Source organism: Aplysia californica, unplaced genomic scaffold (assembly GCF_000002075.1).
Source record: "Aplysia californica isolate F4 #8 unplaced genomic scaffold, AplCal3.0 scaffold00048, whole genome shotgun sequence".
In the NCBI taxonomy this organism is placed as follows: Eukaryota; Metazoa; Mollusca; class Gastropoda; order Aplysiida; family Aplysiidae; genus Aplysia; species Aplysia californica.
In genome coordinates, this window is record NW_004797318.1 from 1612129 (window position 1) to 1618249 (window position 6121).

General features: G+C 40.9%; 1 protein-coding gene across 1 annotated transcript in view; it reads right to left on the bottom strand.

The window, feature by feature from the left end:
- Positions 1–4744, bottom strand: part of LOC118477243 (probable glutathione S-transferase 7) — a gene marked incomplete in the record, with an annotated part of 12007 nt that extends 7263 nt beyond the window's left edge. The window contains 1 exon segment of the mRNA XM_035968272.1: positions 4650–4744.
- Positions 4745–6121: the final 1377 nt, after the last annotated feature.

A 6121-nucleotide genomic window follows, 5' to 3' on the forward strand; every position in this document is an offset into this window, starting at 1 on the left:
TTCTTTTTTTGGGGGGTGGGGGGGGTGGGGGTGGGGTGGAAACTATCGTTAACCTTAACTGAGTTAAAGGCCATTGCAGATAGCCAGGCCTTCCAAAGGGTGAAGCTGAATGATATACAGAAGTCTATGGGTGAGGTTTTGAGTGGGCTTTTGGGAGAGTGAATAAATAGACGATGTAATACGAGGGGCATACCAAACGTTTTTTACCTGACCATGAAGGAATAAAGGTAGAAAGCTGAAATGTGGTACTAAGCTTAGTCTTTCTTTATGTAGTCGCCTCCCAGAGTTATACATGTTTGCCATCTGTGTATGACCTTGAAAAGACCTTGAGAATAGAGGACCCTCTCTATGCCAGAAACCCAGCCCTCTACCGCTTCTTTGACCTCATCATCACTTTTTTACACCAAAATTTTGTCACAGCATAGGATGGGCAATCAGTTCCATATACTGCATGCATCTCCGTAAAAATATCATGTAGTTGCTTGCCTTGCAAGAACAAATTACTTCATTACTGCCCTGCGCTCAATTTTCTCCTCTTTTATGTTGAAATTGGTGAACAACATACTCCCATTCACTTACAGTGCGCTGGTGGTAAAACCAGTAATCTGAAATTCCCCCAAATTTACAAGCATTGTAGAAAAATGGTTGTTGGCTTTCACCCCAAATTTCAGCTTTTTACCTTTATTCCTGCATGGTCAGGTAAAAAAACTTTTGGCATGCCATTCGTAGGTGGGTAAGACAGACGTTCGGAGAATTAGTGAACAATGTTACGTTATACTGCACTTGTACACGTCCACGAGTAAAAAGACGGGTGTGTGGGTTGTTTGCAGGTGCTATGGTGTGGTTCGCTTCCCTCCTCTCAAACACATTATATCGTTCTTCTCTCTCCTTCTTTTCTTTGCAGTACGTTACTTCCTTGAAGCACCCCAAATTTTCGGAAGATATATGACCTATTTGTGTGGCAAGAACCGTTAAACTTTTACTAAAACTACAAAACTTGAGACAGAAGTGGTCTCCGCTGTACTGAAAGGTACGACCACGACAAACCATTTTTAAAACGTCCGAGGAAAACTTGTCGAAAGTTGTTGCACATCCTGTCCATTTTACCGACAGGACATTGACATCTGTGGTATTATTATGGCATGAGCTGTTTGTTGTTGTTGTTGTTGTTGTTGTTGTTGATATTGTTGTTGTTGTTGGTGGTGGTGTTTCCCTTCTTTCTTTTCATTATTTGTTGCTTTTTGCGGGGGTGGGGGTGTTTTGTTTCCCACGCTGAAGACAAGAATTCGATTTCCTAGTTGGGACGTTTATGTTACAGAACAGTTTTGTTTTCCTTAAAGGGCACTCATGCACCCCCGTCAGTCCAAGTTGGCTTTGACAGGCATAGCCAATAAACAAGTCGGTTCCCATCCTAAGTTATATAAAAATTAATGTGTCGATGGAAATGAAATACATTTGAGACTGTTCGGAGGAAATATCCGTAGATACAATTTTTCCTTTTAGCCATTTTCTATCTGTAAAAAAAATTTTGCTTTATCAATTTTGTCCTTCGGCACAATCGGTGACCCTTAATACAGGGTGTCTAAAAAAAGACCTCGTGTGAGGTTCAAGGGCAATAAGCAGGTCGCCTTTTCAACAGAACTTCCAATTGAAACTTCATTGACGCTTTGACGCACGAATCGACGATTCATGCTATTCAAATACCGTGTGCGAACGGGTTGGGTCCCCCCCCCCCTTTTTTTTTGGGGGGGGGGTTCTCCTTTTATAGGCCTAAATATACCAGCAACACTTCCTCTTCATTATTCACACTATTATTCACTAAGCACGGGATGGCACACACACACACACACACACACACACACACACACACACACACACACACACACACACACACACACACACACACACACAGATAGTCAGTGCTATGGCCTACAACGGCGTCACGTGACCTTTAATAACGATCCGAATTTCAAATAAAGGAAGGCGAGCTTATTATGACAACCTTTGGCGGTTAGATTTAATTATTTCCCGCATTCTATACGCTGTGGTAGGGCTACGCTTCGGGAGCCGGGAAGATGTCAGAAAAGCGCACTGTCGAAAAAAAAGTATCAAAGCCGCGCACGATTTAACGATATCGATACAATTTGAATGCCGATTAGCAATACCTGTACTCCAGCAATTTAATTCCTTTCTGCGTTTATCTGGACCTTGGTCCAGCATATATTAATTTGAGATTATGGATGCTTTAGATTTTCTATTTTGTCGTCGTGTTACAACTCACTGCACTCATCCGAGTAATGGCCATTAAATTTTTTTTACACTCTTGCTACTCAATTGTGGCTCAATGAAAAAAAAGTCATTTCAATTTAAGACGTAACAATAAAAGTGTCGGTTTTTGTAAACCAGTTTTATGTCTATGTGGCACGAACAGATCCCAATCACTTTGTCAATTGATTCACCTGGAAAATAGTTAATGTGACACTTATTTTATGGAAACAACACGAAATAATTTTTATCAAGGTGATTATAATCGAGGGATGGTATTGGCAATCAAACTGTATCGTCGCAAACCGCGTGGCTCTGATAAGGTACGGCTTTGATATTTGATACTTTTTGTTCGAAAGTGCGCAGCTGTACCGTGGTGCTCCCCCCGAAAGCCAAGGGTCCATGGGCTACTTGTGGTGTGACTTGTGAATATTGAATAACTGAGAACACTATTTAAAAGCATGTTTCATAATTCTTTTTGGCTAGCCAACGCTTATCACTTTATCTTGTAATCATCAAGTACAGTCTAGCTGCACAGGCCATCAGGATTTAACTGTAATATTTTCTAATTTTACGGTGGAATGAGAAAAACGAAAGGAAAATCCATTCATCATCAGCATGAATCAGTGCCAGATGTGAAACAGACACTGATGAACATGGTTTTTCATTCATTTCTCCGCCGGATTTTCAAATGGAAAAAGATTATACAGTATTTATACATTATGTAATATATTAAATTACAATTATACTGGTGTTTCCCAGTTTCATTTGTTCAGGTTTTCTAAATAAATTCTACCCCTGCCTCGTTTTGTCTTCTATTTTTCCCCCTAGTGAACGCAATAATGTTCCATTATGTTCAGAGCCTTTTGGGTATGTCAATTCAAGTGTCCCAGAAACTGCAATTTTCACTTCCTTATTGTTCTTGTTAAGTGTGCAGCCAACAGGAGTTTCTTTCACTTCCTCCTCGTTTGATTTCTTTTCATTCCATGATATTCTCAAAAGTCTCCTAAAAAAAAACTTCACATTTCTGTTGCGTCTGGCACTAACACATCTTTGAATGGCTGTGAATAGCGAAAAATAGCATGCATTCTGAACACATGTAGTAAAGTTGGAAGGGCACACTGCTCCAATGCGCTGCAGGCTGCAGGGATGAAATTAGATGTGAACAGTTGTGCACATACCAGATCTGGACGCAAATAATTAGCTCATTTGGCATCATGCTAGACTACGGAAGCCTAAAGGTTAAGGTTTTCGCCTCTCATTCAAAGGTCCTGGGTTCAAATCCGGGTAGCGGCGAAAAATAAAATTCTTCTTTAAAATTGTCTCCTTTCACCTCCTTTCCTGCTCTCAAACAATGTTCTGCTTTCGTCTCCACTTTCTGTCACCACCCCCTCACCTCCTCTGGGCTCCTGTCTCTTTCTGCAGCCTTTCTACTTCTACTCCTTGGCTCCTATTTACTGCTGTCTTTAAGTCACACCCCTGATCTTCTGGTAGGAAAGATTTACACATAGCCTTCTCGGACAAGGGCAAAAATCTTGGAGGTCCCGAGTGCAAGTTGCGCACGTTACAGATCCATTGGGGGTAAAAAATCGACAAGAGTAGGTTGCGGCAGCCACCAGGACAAAATTCAAAATTTCCTACCAACTGAAGATGTTTAATGTGTCCCGCGCGCTAATACGACCTTATGCAGTTGCTAACCCCGTAAAACACTAACCAAAAAAAAAAAAAGAAAAAAAAAAGGCTACGGACCGGATGGCAATGGTTCAAATCCCTAAAGGGACATTCGGAATTTAGGTCGAGTTACGGAGGGTTTTTTCGGCTCTCCACTCTTTTAGCACGGTTATATCAGCGTGGTGGACATTCAATTCTGAGGCCCCACCTCTTTCAGTGTTGAAAGGGGTGTTAATTTTAGTGTTAAACCTAAACTCTCATCGAACCATGACCGAGACTAAGTGTAAAGCAACAGCCGGCGAGCCAACATGCAGCTCGCGGGGTAATTATAATATTATAGTACTCACTCACTCCAGAATCGATAGGATTATCCCGGCCTCGAATAGGCAATTGTTCTTCCCCTATCGATTTTCTTTCTTTTTTTTCGCTCGCAAATGCCCAGGTGGATAGCCAGTTCTTTGGTCGATATTGTCTTCTCTTTACTACTACTACTACTACTACTACTACTACTACTACTACTACTACTACTACTACTGCTGCTGCTGCTGCTGCTGCTGCAAAAGACAAGTGAACACGCAGAAATCTGGACTTGTGAACAATTAGCAATTTCATAATTATCATTTATGTGTAACCTCACCCACCTGCCTTTAGTTCGCCATGATAACGCGAACGAGAAAACGTAACGTTCCACCAAAGAACTAAATAAGACTCACCTGTGGTTCTTCGGTATTAGATCAAAGGGTACAGCAGGTAGCAGAGATAACTTGTGTGACCAGAAGAAACAGGCTGTAAATGCGATGAGACCTGAGGCTTTTTATAAGACGACCCCGTTAAGCGTGTCAAAGTTTTCAGTGAGGCAATATATAGCCTATATAATATTGTTTTAAATCACACGTAGGCCTTGGCCTACTTTGCACCTCTATCCCCCCCCCCCCATTCCCCACCCACACCCCAGCGACGACGACGATGACGACAGTATCAATGTCCTCCTGTATGACACCTGCTGTCTACACCCTCTCGACAGACCTAAGAAGAAAAAAAGAGGCCTATCCTAGGTTCCAGTTACCTCTTGATCTAGACTCTATCTATCAAGACAGATGCTTGATGAACCTTCTGGACTATGTTCGTTTGCTTTGTTATTAAAAGGCCACTTACGATTTTAAGAATCATCCAGCCTATATTGGGTATGCTCGTAGACAACCAGAGGGTAATAAAGAGTTGCACCCAGCCTCATTTACTGACCCTATGACAGAGCGTTTTACGTTTTGTTAACCCTATGACAGAGCGTTTTGCGTTTTGTGTTTTGTTCTTTGTTTGGAATTGTAGGATCGTGACTGGGCTGTGGTAAGACATCCCCTTGACACCAGCTTTAGTGGTGTGGCGGTTACGCTCTTAGCCGTTGCATGCTGAATACGTGAGTTCGATTCCCAAGAAGGGAAGCTCTGTAGTTTTTATTGAAAATGTCCGTCTGTCTGCTGGGATCCCGTCCTACCCCACTCAGTCCAGGTTTGCCTTGAAGGCAGGGTCGAAGCAGCTTGCTTCCCAAATTATCTAAATTGTGTCTACTGGGGCGTAAATCAGTCAGTTTAAAAAAGAAAGCTCAATTGTCCTACCAATCCTATGATAATGTTAGGTTTCCATATAACGTAACACTTTACGTTCCAGAAGCAGATGAACTTCGCTTATGTGATGTTTGTCGAGTATTCAATGATTCTGACCACACAAAGAAATAGTCTACATGAATTGAACTGCTCTGTTACACAACAAATGGCTTACAAAGGATATGTGTTGTAAATCAAAATTATAAAAAAATTTATTTCTAATGAGAACGGCACTTGGAATAAGAAATCGAAGCGAATAGTAATTTAAACGTTTTCCCTATTCCTGTTTCCGCCCAGATTCAGCCAGATTGTTATACTCTTTTCACGAAGTTAACGTACAAAAAAAATGTCAGCTATCTGTATGGAAAATCTAACAACTGGGCTGATTATTTAATTATAAAAGGTAAATACGATGTTTACTGTTTGTTTAGGGTTTTTTTGCTTAGATTTATTTTCCCAAAATTTTTAAAATCAGTTTTTAGGCAAAATCAAATTAATTCTAAGGTTACATAGTTTTGATAATGTTGAAACAGATTTAGTCTATTTCCTACTTTCATTTTCATTCATGACTAAATCTGGACTGT